Here is a 16,967-nt window from a genome sequence, read left to right as displayed (position 1 = left end):
GGGAACACGGGGAGAGGAGGGGTGGCCTGGTCGTCTCCCTCCACTCATCAACCCCCAAGGCCCACCTAGCACGCACGCCTCACCTCTGTCGGTTTTGGAGGCCGGCATCGACCTCCCCCATGTGGCTGAAGCCGTCGTGGGCATCGACCTCCCCCATGTGGCTGAAGCCGCCCGCGACGGCCTCCCCCGTGTGGCTGAAGCCGCCCGTGATGGCCTCCCTACATGCTCTTTGTGTACTACCGCGTAGCTGAAGCCTCCTACGCCGACCCCCGAAGCCCTCCATGCATCTCTCCTTCCTCCGATGACGTCCACACGCGCACCCGATGATGCCTCCACGTGCGCCCTTCCGATCGAGCCCCCAGCGACGAGGCCGACTTCGTTGAGGCCGATTAAAAAAAACAAAGAAAGAGAAAGAGAGAAGAAAAGAAGCGGAGAGGAAGGGAAGGAGACCTGCGCTCACCGCCCTACCCCGCGTGCACGCATGCCTCCGCCGGCACCGGAGCCGGCGCCGCTGACCCTGCACGGCCTCTCCTGACATCGAAACCAGATCCGACGGCCCCGGGCTTCCCCATCGCATGCCGAGGAAAGATTGGCGGTCCTGGGCCTCTCTAGGCCGCATTAAAGCCAAGATCGGCGGCACCACCTCCTCCACGCATGTCCCCTCTCTCCTTTATCATGGACAGAGGCCAAGTCGGTGGTCCCGTGCACCCCGCTCTCCTCCATCGGTGATTCTACGCGCTTCCTGCATGCCCGTGCGTGTTGAGCCTGGTCAGATTGGTGAACTTCGCCAGATCGATGGCCCCGGGGCTCTCCAGGGCCCCGCCCCGCGTGCACCCCTCCGACCGACGCCCCCACGTGCACCCCTCCGACCGATGTCTCTTTAGCTTGTGCCCCTCCAGCTGATGCCTCCTCGACGCATGCGCCTCCCTCGACCGACCTCTCCTCCATACGCGCCCCTCCTTCAGCTGACTCTGACCTCCACATGCCCCTCAGTTGGACGATGCCTCCCGCACACTCGCACGCTTCTCCGACAACGTCGAGGCTAGATCGACGGTCCCCATGAGCAGCACCATGCCCCCTACGCACCCACACGCCTCCGACAGTTTTAAGACCGGTATCGATGGCCCCGGTCCGCTCCCTTCGCCCGTTGGCCATGGGCCTCCTCTGCGTGCGCGCACCCCATCTGTGCCAAGGTCGGATCGGCAGTCCTATGCCCCCTCCATGTGCACGCATGCTCCTGCTGGTGCCGAGGCCAGATCGGCAACCCCACGAACAGCTCCTCACGCCCACGCACTCTTCCAATGGCACCGAGGCCAGATCGATGGCTCCGTGATTCCCACTCGCCGAGGCCAAGCTAGTCCAGGAAAAAAAAGAAGAAGAAGAAGAAGAAGAAGGAGGAGGAGGAGGAGATAGGGTCTGACCCGAAGTCGAAACCAAAGTGTTTCAAAATGCAGATCACGGCCAAACTGAAGCAAAAATAAGGCCAATAATCTAAAGTAAAAATCAAGCTCAAACACGAGGCAAATAATAAAAAAAAAAAAAAAAAAAAAAAAAAAGGGTCAAACAAAATCAGGGGCTATCAAATAAAAAACTCATGATAAAAGATTTTTAAGCTTCCATCCACTATTCTTCTTCTTTTTTTCGTTGCACCATAGGACACCAAAATCAAGATCGGGCCAAGGAGAAAATCAAATTCGAATAGAGGAGAAAATTAAATCCGAGTAGAGAATAAGATCCAGACCGATCAAAACTCAGATCTAGACCAACTAGAACCCAAATCAAGATCGATCAGAGTTCAAATCCAGATTGACTAGAACCCAGAACAAGATCGATCGGAGTCTAGATAAAAGCCGATTAGAACTCAAATCCAGACCGATTAGTGTTTAGATAAAGACCGACTAGAGCTCAGATCTACGCCAACTAGAGCCTAGATCCAGAGTGACCAGAGCTTAAAATTAGACTAATCTGAAGCAAAAATAAGCTCAAACTGAAGGAAAACTCTAGTTTAAACTAAGACAAATAACAGAAAGAAGTCAAGCAAAATCCACAAACTCTCAAACAGAACTCACAACTCTCATGGTAAAAGATTTTCAGACCCTATCTATTATCTTGTATCATTCTTTTTGAACAATAGGTCTTCAAGCACTTAAACTGAAGTGGAGATCGAACCAAGGCAACAACGATAATGTGAGGACCAAGATGAGGCCTATGTCATCAGAGAGATGACCTCCAAAAATTTAAAAAAAAAAACTAGCCTCAATGGGTCAACATCACCAAAAGGCTAAGGACATCAAAGGACCAATCTGAGCGGACCAAGACTGGACTATCAAGCAAAAGACAGTAGCTGAAATGAAGGACCATATAGAGCTCATCGCTAAGATAAAGCCTAAAGTCGATCCGAGAAGGTCAAGCCCTGATGTGGATTAAGGATCAATCTCTAAAGGTTGACACCTCAAGAGTAAGCTCCCAAAAGCCGAACTCCCGAAGAATAATCTCCAGAAATTGAGCTCCTAGAAGCCAAAATGCCAATTAATGAAAGCCAATTGGAGGAAAACTGACTGAAATAGGATCAACAACTCAAGACCTCGACGATCAAGCAGTAGGGTATAACCTATTAGGACCCTCAAAGGCCATGCCCACTCTTCAGTGAGTCAACGTTCATAAGGAAGGCCCTTCCAACGGCCCCAACAAAGGGAGGCCGGATGGTCCTTTCATACCCCAGCAAGGAAGGCCCTTTCAACGGCCCTAACGGGAGAGGCCTCGTCGGTCCTTTCAATACTCCAGCAAAGACGGCCTTTAATCGGCTTAATGAATTGAAGACAAAGACGGTCTTTAATCGGTTTAATCATTGAAGATGTAAAGACGGTCTTTGATTAGCTTAGTCAATTAAAGATAAAGACAGTCTTTGATCGTCTTAATCAATTGAAGATAAAGATGGCTTTTGATCGACTTAGTCATTAAAAATAAAGATGGCCTTTAATCAGCTTAGTCATTAAAGATAAAGACAGCCTTTGATTGGCGTAGTTATTAAAGATAAAAAACTATCTTGGATCGGCTTAGTCAATTGAAGATAAAGACGGTCTTTGATCGGCTTAGTCATTGAGGACATAGAAACGGTCTTTGATCAGCTTAGTCATTAAAAATATAAAGACAACCTTTGATCGGCTTAGTCAATTGAAGAAAAAAATAGTCTTTGATCGACTTAGTCATTAAAGATAAAAAACGATCTTTGATCAGCTTAGTTATTGAAGATAAAGATGGTCTTTGATCGGCTTAGTCATTAAAGATATAAAGACGATTTTTGATTGACTTAGACATTGAAGATATAAAAATGGTCTTTGATCAGCTTAGTTAATTAAAGATGTTGCTGCAAAAATCCACCGACGTCGGAGAAGCTGGAGTCGAGGGAGTCGCGGTCACCATCGGGACCTACAAAAGAAGTCTAAACCGGAGTTGGGGGTGCTCCGGCAAGACCCTCCGACACTCAAGTCAGTTCTTTGCCTCAACAAGAATGGAGTGCTCAAACGAAAATTTTAGCAGAGTTTCGAGATAGAAATTAGAGTTTAGAGAATAACGTATCTGGAGTCTCCTTTTTATAGGTGGAGGGTGCAACAGACTGATAGCGACGTTTGTAACTGCCTGGCAGTGGGTCGTTCGGGGTCAGGAGGAGTTTGTTATGAAGAGTGGTGGAGTTGAGTCGTGGCTATCACCGTGGCCTGCCACGTGGAGCCTGTTGCGGGGAGTGGAGCAGTGTCCGTTGTCGTGACTTGCCAGAGAGTGATGGAGCCGCGCGAAATCCATCGCAGGGAGTGGAGCAGAGTCGTGGCCATTACTGTGGCCTGCCAGGAAACGGTGAAGCCGTGCGAAATCCATCGCAGGGAGTGGAGCAGAGTCGTGGCCATTACTATGGCCTGTCAGGGAGCGGTGAAGCCGCACGGAATCCGTTGCAGGGAGTGGAGCAGAGTCGTTGCCATTACTATGGCCTGCCAGGGAGCGATGAAGCCGCGCAGAATCCGTCGCAGGGAGTGGAGCAGAGTCGTGGCCATTACTATGGCCTGCCAGGGAGTCCAGACACATCGGCCGAAGCTCGGTTGGGGTGTCTGACGGAGAGAGGAAGCTATCCATCTGAGAGGAGCTCGGATGTTGCTGGCGAGCCTTCTACCGTTGGGTGCCTTGGGCGTTAATACTGCAGACGAGGGCCACTTGCTGTAGGGGCTCGGTCAGAGGCTTTCCGTAGATGAAGTTCGGTTTCATGCAGAATTCAGTAGAGGGTCGACGGGCAGTAGATGTCGGATGGCGCTGGAGAGGTTCATCTACTGGAGGGGTCCGGCTATTGGATTTCGTGTGTCGTAGGAGTTCGCCTGGAATCTGTCCGCTACAGAAGTTCGATCGGAGTCCGATCTCCGTAGAAGCCCGGATGGGGATCATTTGTTGAGGAATCTCGGTCGAAGCCTGCCTGCAATAGAAATTCGAAAGGAATTCATCCATAATGGAAGCTCGGACGAAGGCTTACAGTGAAAATCCGGTGCGGATCGCTCGTAGTAGAAATTTGAAGTAGACCGCTTGTAGTAGAAGCTCGGAGTAGATCACTTGCGGTAGAAGTTTGGAGTCCGGCCTTTGTAGGAGTTCGGATGAGGTCTACCTGCAACAGGAGTTTAGGACAGAAGTCCGGCTCCCGTAGGAGTCCGGATGAAGACTACCTGCGGCCGGAGTTCGGGGAAGAAGTCCGGCTCCCGTAGGAGTCCGGATGAAGGCTACCTGCAGTCGGAGTTCGGGAAAGAAGTCCGGCTCCCGTAGGAGTCCGGATGAAGACTACCTGCAGTCGGAGTTTGGAGAAGAAGTCCGGCTCCCGTAGGAGTCCGGATGAAGGCTACCTGCAGCCGGAGTTCGGGGAAGAAGTTCGGCTCCCGTAGGAGTCCGGATGAAGGCTACCTGCAGCTGGAGTTTGGGGAAGAAGTCCGGCTCCCGTAGGAGTCCGGATGAAGACTACCTGCGGTCGGAGTTTGAGGAAGAAGTCCGGCTCCCGTAGGAGTCCGGATGAAGACTACCTGCAGCTGGAGTTTAGGGAAGAAGTCCGGCTCCCGTAGGAGTCCGGATGAAGACTACCTGCAGCTGGAGTTTGGGAAAGAAGTCTGACTCCCATAGGAGTCCCGATGAAGGCTACCTGCAGCCGGAGTTTGGGGAAGAAGTCCGGCTCCCGTAGGAGTCTGGATGAAGACTACCTGCTGTCGGAGTTTGGGGAAGAAGTCCGGCTCCCGTAGGAGTCCGGATGAAGGCTACCTGCAGCCAGAGTTTGGGAAAGAAGTCCGGCTCCCGTAGGAGTTCGGATGAAGACTACCTGCAGCCGGAGTTTGGGGAAGAAGTCTTGCTCCCGTAGGAGTCTGGATGAAGACTACCTGCAGCAGGAGTTTGGGGAAGAAGTTCGGCTCCCGTAGGAGTCCGGATGAAGGCTACCTACAGCTGGAGTTTGGGGAAGAAGTCCAGCTCCCGTTGGAGCCCGGACGAAGTCTAGAAGGTGGTCGACCACCGCAGAAACTTGGGTGGAGTCCGTCCGTCGTGGAGAATCTGATCGACACTGGTGGGAGTTTATCCATCGAAAGAACTTGGGAATGTTGCGGAGGCTCGGCCGTCGGAGAGGTTCGGAAAGATGTCATCGAAGGTCGGACGTCGGTAGAATCTCTGGAGGGTCACTCCTGACACGAACTTCGACTGGAGGGTATTTTATACCCAACACCAGTCTCCCTACTTCCGAGTTTGAGTTTCGAATGAAGGAAATACAGAGAAATTTTCACAACCGAAGTTGCCCCCTTGAATCCTGCGCACGACCGTCCTCGAAAATCCTGGCATTTAATGCGCGCGTGCTGGAGTCTTTTCAAATCAGGACGATCCGAAGAGTCCTTTCGAAATTTTCGCTGGAGCGTTGTCTCAGGTATGGTGCAGTAATGGCTTTGTCAGCTGTCAGCCGCTTTTAGCCACCTACCGTGGCGAGTGGGACATGTGGCGAGCATGGGTTGGCCTGGGAAGATCCACGATCATTATAGCGTCGGATCTCAGGATCTATTTAAACCTGCCTTTCCGCCTCCAGGAGTCTCATGTTGCCTGAAAGTTCTGTCGGTGTCTGCCTTCTCTCCGAGAGCTCTGACCTTCCTTGGCGTCCACTTTGGCCCTAGGCATTCTTCGAGTCATCCCTGTCCTTGCACCTCTGCATCCTTCGGAGCGACTTAGGTTAGTCCCGAAACTTTCGTTCCTTTTCTTGCCATCTAGGTGCCCCTTCTCCTCCATTTTTCTTCTACCGTATTCCTCTGGTTTGGTCCCCCGCGAACCTTTCGTCTCTTATTTCGCTTGATCCCTCCGGGATTTTTAGGGTTCTTGTTTGAAATATCTTTTGGCACCTCCGCCTCTAGCGGTTCCAGGAGCTCGTCCGCCTTAGTCCCCCAGAACCTTCATACTGTAGACGAACCCACATCTAGGACTGGACCTAGCCCAATTTTTACGCCGGGCGTCATTCCCTATTCTCTGACTCCGGATGAACTTTTACTGATAAAGGTTCAGTATGGAGTTCCTCCAGAGTACGATCTGGAGCTTCCTGATCCCGCCGATCGGGCTAGCACCCCCCCATCTGGCTGTTTCTGCCTGTATCAGGAGGCCTTCCGTGCTGGGCTCCGGCTTCCGCTTCCATCCTTCGTCGTCACTCTTTTTCATTTTTTAGATATTTCTTTAGCTTCAGTCGTGTCAAATTTCTTTAGGTTTCTGATAGGGTTCCTCTCTCTTTGCCACGTAGTCGAAGTTCAGCCATCTCTTTCTTTGTTTAGATATTTTTACACCTTCAAGCGCCACCCCTCGGCAAAGGACTGGTGGTACTTCTCCCCCCAGTTCGGCAAGAAGGGGTTGCTGAAAGGTGCTCCCTCTTCAATCCATAACTGGAAGAGAAAGTACCTCTACGTCCAATGTCCGACCTTGAAGCTGGGATTGCCCCTTTGGGGCTTCCTGAGGGACTCTGTCCGCTGGGCTCCTAGCCTGGGGGAGGACGACCTTCAGGCCGTCCAGAAGCTTCTTAGTTATCCAACTCCTTCCCTTTCCAATCTTCTGAAGGAGCAGTTTTTGTTCAACATCGGCTTGAGCCCCCTGGATCCTGTGAGTATTCCATCTTTCCTTTCTTCTTCCTTCCTCCTTCCCTTCTTCTCCTCTCCCCTTTTCTCTTTTTTCATTTTTTTTTTTAACCGCACGTCACCTCTTTCTTTTTCACTCTATTACTAATCTCTTTTTCTCTCTCTTCTTTTTCTCTTTTTTTTTTTAAGAATGGACGCCGAAGCAGCACGGATGCTTGCTAGGAGCCTTAAGGTTCACAAAAGAAAAGGCACCGCGGCCTTCGGGTTGGCAAAGAAGGCCAGAACGGAGGAAACGAGCTCGGCCATGCCTGCCCAGGCGGCTCTCGCGGTCGATGTTTCTTCGGACGCTGAGCCTCCGGCTCCCCGGGCATCTTCAAGGAGTTCTCCCGCTGAGGTTCCCGCCTCGGGGGCCCGCTTCGAGGAGGTGCCAGGGGTTGAGAGGGGGAGGAGAAGAAAGATGCTGGCCCGTAGGGTGAGCGGTCGTCGAGCCGCCATCGAAGAATCCCACGATTTCGAAGAAGAGCCGGTGGAGAATCCCTTTAATGACAGGGACCTGATAAAGCGACTGGTCGACAGCTGCGTCCTGTCTGAAGTCGTCCAGAGGATCATTCGCGTCGATCCCGAACAGCGGGTTTGGGACTCTCTAGGGTCCTTTCTCGAGGTAAGCAAGTTCACTTTCCTCCTTCTCCTCGCTCCTTTGTTTAATTAATTCCTCAACTTTCATTCTGACCTCCTGGCCGCTTTTGCAGATCGGACACCAGCTCCTTGCCAACATCGAGGTGACGAACCGAGCGAGGAGGGACGCTATCCAGGTGGAGGAGGGCCGCCAGGCCGAAGCCGCCTACCTCAAGGAAAAGGCTGTCGAGGTAGCCAACCTCCGAGAGGCCCTTGAGAAAGAAAAGCAGGCTTCGGAGGAGATGGTGAGGAAGGCGGAGGCCGAGGTAGCCAATTTGACGGAGCAGATTCTGATTCTGGTCTCGGAGGCCAGGGTCCAATCGGTGGAGGAGTTCAAGGCCTCTACGGAGATGAGGGACCTAAACGTCAAGTTCGGTCAAGATGCGTTCATCAAAGGGTTTAAGCTCTGCCAAGAGAAGATGGTCAAGAAATTTTTCAAGCTCGACCTCAGCTTCTTGGACAAGGCGTCTGAAGACGAAGCCGGGCCCTCTCCTACTACCGCTGCCACTGCAGCTCCCCTTCCAAGAACATCGAGCTCCCCAACTCCTACTTCAGAGGTCTGAGACCTTTGACTTTGTATTTTTCTTTTACTGCAATTTTTCTTTTCCCTTTTGTCTTTAAGAAACATTCAATCAGTAAAATTGGGTTTCTCCTTATGGAGGGCTTCTCCACTCTTTTTTCTTTTCTTTCTGCAATGAGATGCGCCTTGACGCTTTTGTCTCCCGATGGCAGTATCCTGCCGAAGCACTTTCCTTGCCACAGAGAATTTCGTTGAAGTCCACGATCCAACATCTGAAAAAGAAAGTTCGTCATTTAACAAAAAAATCAAAGGAGATGGAGGACAAACTTCGCAGGTTGAGGGAGAGCCACTCTAAGGCCACTACGGAGGCCACCTACTTTCGGAACCTCCACGTGAAGGGGATCATGGAGTACAGCCGGAGGAAAGCGAACTTCGAGAAGGAGCTCGAGGAACATAAGAAGCACGCCAGTGACCGATCTTGGGCTCAAGCTTCCAAGATCAGCTCTCTCAGAGCGGAGCTATCGGCTAGACAGGAGAGGATCAGCCAGTTGGAAGGAAGCTCGTCCTGGCTTTCGACTCGAGCCGACTGTGATCGAGAATGGTCGAAGAAGTTCTCCGACCTTCAGCAACAGCTCCAGGATGTCGAGGCGAACTATAACGCGTACCGGGCCGACTGGTGCAAGCAGGTGGACGACTACAGGGGGAAGCTCAGGATGGCGACCGACGAGGTTGCCCGCCTTCAAAGGCAGTTATCTGAAGGAGCTCTGTTTGCTCCTGTTCGGGATCTCGACGAACTTCAATTCCTGAGAGGAACCATAGAAGAGCTATCTGTCGTCCTTGGGGAGAGGAAGGTCGAGCTGCAGCAATTGAAGATCCAACTGGTATACGAGCAGCAGGCAGTCAAGGACACGAAGGCGAAATCTGAGGTCCTGAGAAAGAGGCACCGAGAGACGGAGAACGAAAGCCAGCGACTTCATCGGAGGTATATGGAGATGCTAATGAGGGAGAAAGAATTGGAAGAAGAAGTCGAGAGCTCAAGGCACTCCCTGATGAGGGTCGAAGCCGAAAGTTCGAAGTCGGAGGAAGCCGGGCCTCCTTAGGACTCTTTTTGTCTTTCGTCCTTCTATGTGTCTTCTTTTGCCGTTTGTTTGTTTATTGTTGTTGTTTTTTTTTTTTTTTTAGTCTTCTGGGCTCTGTAATGCACACTTTGCTAACGAAATGAAAGGAAGATCTTTGTTACCTTGCCCGCACATCGCGTTGGATTGTCGTCCGCCGGACTTCTTTCATTTTTTATCCTGTGCGATGTCGATGTTGTCCAAAGGTTCCTTGTTCATCTTTGTATCAGGTCGTCATTATCGAGTTTCTTGAGTTTTTTGATTTGTTCGACGTCGACCTCGTCTGAAGGTTCTTAGGCATTGCCGTGTTGATTTGCCTTTTCGTTCGTGATCGTAGATCTCTCTTTCTCTGTCTCCTACTTCACAAAAATGAGGTCCTTTGTGTCTTTGATATAGTTTGGCCTTCGTTTTTTCACTGGTGTAGTCCGCCGCTTTTTCTTCACATCTCCCTCTTCCTTTTAAGCAAGGGTTTCTCCTGATTTTTTATGGGGTTGCGGTAGCGTAGAAGGGCAGTCGAGAAGGTTCTCTTCTCTCTTATCAGGTCTCGAATGGCTGGATCTTAGTTGATGTCAGGACGATATTCTTTCCCTATTTCTGATGCAGTCGATCTCAGCTCAGATTAGGATGAGGTTCTTCCCCTGCTCCTAATAGGGCTGTGGGGGCACATATGGGTGTTGCAGGGTCTCTCTCCCCATCCGGTCTCAAAGTAACCGAGCCTTCGACTTTGCTCATGTTAGGGTGAGGTTCTCCTCCTGTCCCTAACAGGACTGTGGGGGCGCATATGGGTGCTGTAGGGCCTCTCCCCCCATCCGGTCTAAAAATAACCGGACCTTCGACCTTGCTCATATTAGGGCAAGGTTCTCCTTCTGTCCCTAACATGGCTGTGGGGGCGCATATGGGCGCTGTAGGGCCTCTCCCCCCATCCGGTTTAAAAATAACTGGGCCTTCGACCTTGCTCATGTTAAGGCGAGGTTCTCCTCCTGTCCCTAACATGGTTGTGGGGGCGCATATGGGCGCTCTAAGGCCTCTCCCCCCATCCGATCTAAAAATAACTGGGCCTTCGACCTTGCTCATGTTAGGGCGAGGTTCTCCTCCTGTCCCTAACATGGCTGTGGGGGCGCATATGGGCGCTGTAGGACCTCTCCCCCCGTCCGATCTTAAAATAACCAGACTTTCAATTTCGCCCATATTAGGTGTTGTTTTCGTTGTCTGAAGGGGTTATCCCCTGTCATTACAAGTCCATGCCAAAAGAGAAAGATGTGCGAATCTGAAAGGAATCTTGATTTAAAGTGAAGTTGTTCGTAATACATTTACAGATTTTTCAAATCTCAGGGCTGTAGAAGGTCTGCTCCCCCTCAAGGTCCTCCAGAGACGGAGTTGATGATCCCAATTGGAGGTCGATCTCCGGACTGCTCTTCCCTCCTCGGTGGCTCAGGTTGCGACAGGGCCCTTGGCCGATCTTCACTACCCTCAGACCGGCGTCGAATGAACCTGTCGAGCCGACCTCGTCTGATGAGCTCCTCGATCTCGTCTCAGAGTTGAATGCATTCCTCTGTGTTATGACCGTGGTCACGATGGTAGAGGTAGAACTTGTTAGGATTGCGCTTTCCGGGGTGTGTGCGCATCCTTTCTGGCCTTGGGAGCTACTCTCTGACTTCCATCAGCACTTGGATTTTTGATGCATTGAGGGGGGCATAGCTGCGGAATCTTCCTGGGGGAAAGCCCCGCTGAACCCGGCGCTCCGGGCTTCTCTGTCTGTGTGCTCGGGGAGGAGTCTGGGTGCACTTGTGCTCGGGAGGAGTTCGAGAACATGGTCGAGCTTCTCTCAATCCTTTTTCGACTGCGGGCTTACTCGAGTCTCCCGCCTGTCGCTCTCTCGCGGTCTCCTCATCCTTCATCTTGAAGGCTTCTTCTGCTCGGGCGTACCCTTCAGCCCGAGCCAACAAATCAGCAAAATCTCTGGGATACTTCTTTTCCAGGAAGAATAGAAGGTCGTTCTTCTGAAGGCCGCCTTTCAGAGCGGCCATCGTGACCGATTGGTCTAAGTTCCGGACCTCCAATGCGGCGATATTGAAACGGTTGACGTAAGCCCGAATGGACTCCCCCTCTCTCTGCTTGATGTTGATGAGGGACTTCGAACCCCTCTGGGGATGCCGGCTGCTAACAAAATGAGCCGCAAACTGGTGGCTCATCTGATCAAAGGAAAAGATGGTATCCGACTTCAGCGTCGAGTACCAGTTTCTTGCTGCTCCCTTCAAGGTGGATGGGAAAGCTTGGCACAGGATGGCGTCTGGTGCGCCATGAAGTAGCATCATTGTCTGGAAGGCCTCCAGGTGGTCGACTGGGTCCGAAGTCCCATCATAGCTTTCAAATTGAGGGAGCTTGAAGTTTGACGGGATCGATTCTTGCATGATCATTTGAGAAAAGGGAGGGTCAGTACAAATATCCTCACCATAAGTGGGGGGAGCGTGGCGGAGTTCTTCGATCCGCCGGTTCATCTCCTGGAGCCTCCGATCCAAAAAATCCTCTCACTACAGGTCTCGAGGGTCTTCTGGCAGAATGGAGGTAGAGATCTTTCAGGAGTAGAATCGTGATCTGACTGAGGGCTCTCCACCCTCGGATTCGTCTTTCTGGGAAAGACGGGGCGACTGGCCCAAGTGGCCCGTCCTACCGCTTGATTTTGGAGTTCCGACGATGTTCTCTCCAGTCGCACTGACGCCTGTGGTTGTTGCTGCTGCTGCATGGCCTGCACCGCTTCAGCGAGACCTCTGACCTGCTAAACCAGTAGATCGAATTGCTCCGCACCAACCGTCGTTGTCGGAGGAGGAGGAGGAAGTTGAAAAATTGGAGGTGAGGTCGGAGCCTGAGATCTGGCCGCGGAGGTCGTGGATCACCGAGTGGATGCTTTGCGGGGAGGCATTGGGCGAAGATCTAGTGAAGGAAGGAGAAGAGGATGTCGGAGAAGATGACTGGAGGCGATCCCGTTGAGCGCTCCTTTAAAAATAAGGGTACTACGAAGATACAGCCCCTTCCTTTAGCGCCAATCCCGTTGCTGCAAAAATCTACCGACGTCGGAGAAGCTGGAGTCGAGGGAGTCGCGGTCACCGTCGGGACCTACAAAGGAAGTCTAAACCGGAGTTGGAAGTGTTCCAGCAAAACCCTCCGACGCTCAAGTTAGTTCTCTGCCTCAACAAAAATGGAGTGCTCGAACAGAAATTTTAGCAGAGTTTTGAGATAGAAATTAGAGCTTAGAGAATAACGTATCTGGGGTTCCTTTTTTATAGGTGGAGGGTGCAACAGATTGATAGCGATGTTTGTAACTGCCTAGTAGTGGGCCGTTCGGGGCTAGGAGGAGTTTGTTACGAAGAGTGGTGGAGTGGAGTCGTGGCTATCACCGTGGCCTGCCATGTGGAGCCTGTTGCGAGGAGTGGAGCAGTGTCCGTTGTCGTGACTTGCCAGAGAGTGGTGGAGCCGCGCGAAATCCATCGCAGAGAGTGGAGCAGAGTCGTGGCCATTACTGTGGCCTGCCAGAGAACGGTGAAGCCGCACGAAATCCGTCGCAGGGAGTGGACCAGAGTCGTGGCCATTACTATGGCCTGCCAGGGAGCGGTGAAGCCGCGCAGAATCCGTCGCAGGGAGTGGAGCAGAGTCGTGGCTATTACTATGGCCTGTCAGGGAGCGGTGAAGCTGCGTGGAATCTGTCGTAGGGAGTGGAGCAGAGTCGTGGCCATTACTATGGCTTGCCAGGGAGTCCAGACCCATCGGTCGAAGCTCGGTTGGGGTGTCTGATGGAGAGAGGCAGCTATCCATCTGAGAGGAGCTTGGATGTTGCTGGCGAGCCTTCTACCGTTGGGTGCCTTGGGCGTTAATACTGCAGGCGAGGGCCACTTGCTGTAGGGGCTCGGTCAAAGGCTTTCCATAGACGAAGTTCGGTTTCACGCAGAATTCAGTAGAGGGTCGACCGGCAGTAGATGTCGGATGGCGCTGGAGAGGTTCATCCGCTGGAGGGGTCCAGCTACTGGATTTCGTGTGTCATAGGAGTTCGTCCGTAATCTGTCCGCTACAAAAGTTCGGTCGGAGTTCGATCTCCATAGAAGCCCGGATGGGGATCATTTGTTGAAGAATCTCGACCGAAGCCTGCCTGCAATAGAAATCCGGAAGGAATTTGTCCATAATGGAAGCTCGGGCGAAGGCTTACAGTGAAAATCCGGTGCGGACCGCTCGTAGTAGAAATTTGAAGTAGACCGCTTGTAGTAGAAGCTCGGAGTAGATCGCTTGCGGTAGAAGTTCGGAGTCCGGTCTTTGTAGGAGTTCGGATGAGGTCTACCTGCAACAGGAGTTCAGGGTGGAAGTTCGGCTCCCGTAGGAGTCCGGATGAAGACTACTTGCGGTCGGAGTTCGGAGAAGAAGTCTGGCTCCCGTAGGAGTCCGGATGAAGACTACCTGCGGTCGGAGTTCGGGGAGGAAGTCCAGCTCCCGTAGGAGTCCGGATGAAGGCTACCTGCAGTCGGAGTTCGGGGAAGAAGTCCGGCTCCCATAGGAGTCCGAATGAAGACTACCTGCAATCGGAGTTTGGGGAAGAAGTCCGGCTCCCGTAGGAGTCCGGATGAAGGCTACCTGCAGCCGAAGTTTGGGGAAGAAGTCTGGCTCCCGTAGGAGTCTGGATGAAGACTACATGCAACCGGAGTTTGGGGATGAAGTCTGGCCCCCGTAGGAGCCCGGACAAAGTTTGGAAGGTGGTCGACCACCGCAAAAACTTGGATGGAGTCCGTCCATCGTGGAGAATCCGGTCGACACTGGTGGGAGTTTATCCGTCGGAAGAACTTGGGAATGTTGCGGAGGCTCGACCGCCGGAGAGGTTCGGAAAGATGTCGTCGAAGGTCGGACGTTGGTAGAATCTCTAGAGGGTCACTCCTGACATGAACTTCGACTGGGGGATATTTTATACCCAACAAAAGATAAAGACGGCTTTTGATCGACTTAGTCATTAAAGATAAAAGACGATCTTTGATCGATTTAGTTAATTGAAGACAAAGACGATCTTTGATCAACTTAGTTATTGAAAATAAAGATAATCTTTGATCAACTTAGTTATTAAAGATAAAGACAGCTTTCGATTGACTTAGTCATTAAAGATAAAAGATGATTTTTGATCGACATAGTCAATTGAAGATGAAAGACAGCTTTTAATCGATCAGTCAATTGAAGAAGCTTTTGATCGACTTTTAAATGAGATGACCTCTAATTGGCCTAGCAAATAAGGACCCTCAGTCTGTGAACTTCGACAATAAATAAGGAATAACCTACAGAAATCTTCGAATGTCCCTCGCTCTTCAACAAGTAGAGTCGATAATGAAGCAAAATTTGAGTGCAAGGGTAAAATGGTAATTTTAAAACTTTTTCAAAATCACTATTTTACAGCGAAAATAATTAATTAATCTAATTAATTAATATGTGTTTATCCTATACTAGGATCTAAATATGATATATAGCATGCATGTATTTAAATTTAAAATTCAAATTCGAACAGTAAATAATTTACTGTTCTATGTTCAGAACCCAATACCTTTATGCGGGTAGTCGATCTTCGCAATCTGATCACCGTCGAAAAGATCTGATTATCATAATACAGCCACATAGCATGTCTAACCTCTACGGATCGTCCACACGAAGCTCTCGGTTTGATCAGCTCCTCACGAGTGCTAGCTCGTTATAGAGCTCTTTCGACGGTCGATGCTGATCGAACTCCTTCGATTGATGTCTGACGACTCTTTAGATGCTTTGGATTATCAGCATGTGTGTTTGAGAGGTTGATAAATCTCTCTCTAAAATTTGGTGGGCTCATGATACTCGTAGCTCACCTTCTCACTTCCCGAACCCCAGGCTGAAACCCTAGGGAACACACTGAAAACCCTGCACCCAATTTTTTTTTTTTTCTTTTTCTCTCAGAAGTTTTAGATGTTCTACTCATGCACAAGGGTTCTTCACACCCCACTTTCTCTATCAGAAAATTTTTACGAATGCCCTATTTCCCTATCTCTTTTAAAACAGTTCAAAACATGTCTTATCCGCGTGAGAGGATAAAGATAAGTGGTTGCACATTTGAATTCAAATCAAATTTGATTTCAAATGCAAACCAACTCATTCCTATCCACTTGGGCGTGAGAAGAGAAGGTGCGTTGCTACTTTGTGCGTGGAAAGATTTCACGAGAAACTCTTTCTCATGTAAGATATGGGGTGCTAAAGAAGATAAGAACATGGCGCATGGATTGGTTGCTCATTCAAATTCAAACTTTCTTTTGAATTTGAATGGCCAACCAACCATCCTTATCCACCTATATGGCACACAAATGTGGGGCGTGGGAAGGGCTTTGCGTGAGAGAAAATTCACAAGAAGTTCCTTCTCGTGAATTCAAATGGGCGCAGAGATGTGAGATGGCGCAGGGATTCAAATTCAAATGGTGGTTTAATCTTAATTGAACCAACCTAATCAAAATAGGTTAAGCACAATTAGACTAAACTAAATCCAACTTAATTAGGCTTAATTAGGCTCAATAAAATCCTAATCAAATCAGGAATTGACTAAGTCCAACCCCTGATCAAATCAGGGACCAAACCATCTCGACGATTAGGTCAACTCTTAACCTAATCGGGTCAAACCCAACTGAATCCAATTCAATTGGACTTGATCCAAAAATAATTACTCAATCAAATTAAGTTAATTAGTGATTAAATCACTAATTAAATCTCTCATAAATACTAAATCCAAATTCGATGGGCGATTGGTATCAAAGTCCATCGATATGAAACCTTGATCGAAGAGTCCCAAACCAGTGGGACTCTTGACCCCGGTACCCAAAATGTGTGGGACTCATGATCAGAGAATCTTGATTCTCGATCACAGAGTTTCAGACATGTAGGACTCATAGTCTACGAATATTAGGACTCTTCATCAGCCATCAGATCAGATAGGAACCTTTAATGTGTGTGTCCCCGCAGGTTCGAACCTAAGCCGGTAGCACAGAAACTAATTCCTGTACTAATCGAAATGACCATCTAGCAATGGTACCCGACGTCCGGATAGGTTGAATAGTCACAATTGCAATACTCAGAACCTACGTGAATATGGTTACTGTATAATTCATCCCTTTTGACCCCTGTGTTTAGGATGACTCAGGGTTAAACTGTCAACCCTGAGTAGATCATCCGAATCATGCTCAACTTAAACAGTCCTGTGACTCCTCACTAGGACTATCCTGACCAAGATTTTGCTAAATTGAAACATGACTGTACACAGCTCCTGAACTGGAGTGGTCAATGTTGTGATCCAGATGGTGTACTCAAGGCCCAGGAGACCAAGGCTAAGGCCAAGGTCCATCATTCATGAGGGCTTCATGGAGGCTTTAGGGCCAGTTGGGCCCTAGGTTGAAAGGCTGTGGGCCTTTCGGATTCTTGAGGTCTAGGTTATGTGGGCCTCAAGGGACCAACTCTTTATGGGCCAGGTTTGGACCCAAGATAGGTAAGATTAGGTCGAGTCATGGGTGTACA

The sequence above is a fragment of the Elaeis guineensis genome, chromosome 9 (assembly GCF_000442705.2).
Source record: "Elaeis guineensis isolate ETL-2024a chromosome 9, EG11, whole genome shotgun sequence".
NCBI lineage: Eukaryota > Viridiplantae > Streptophyta > Magnoliopsida > Arecales > Arecaceae > Elaeis > Elaeis guineensis.
The sequence above is the reverse complement of the archived record's forward strand: the minus strand, read 5'-3'. Positions refer to the sequence as shown.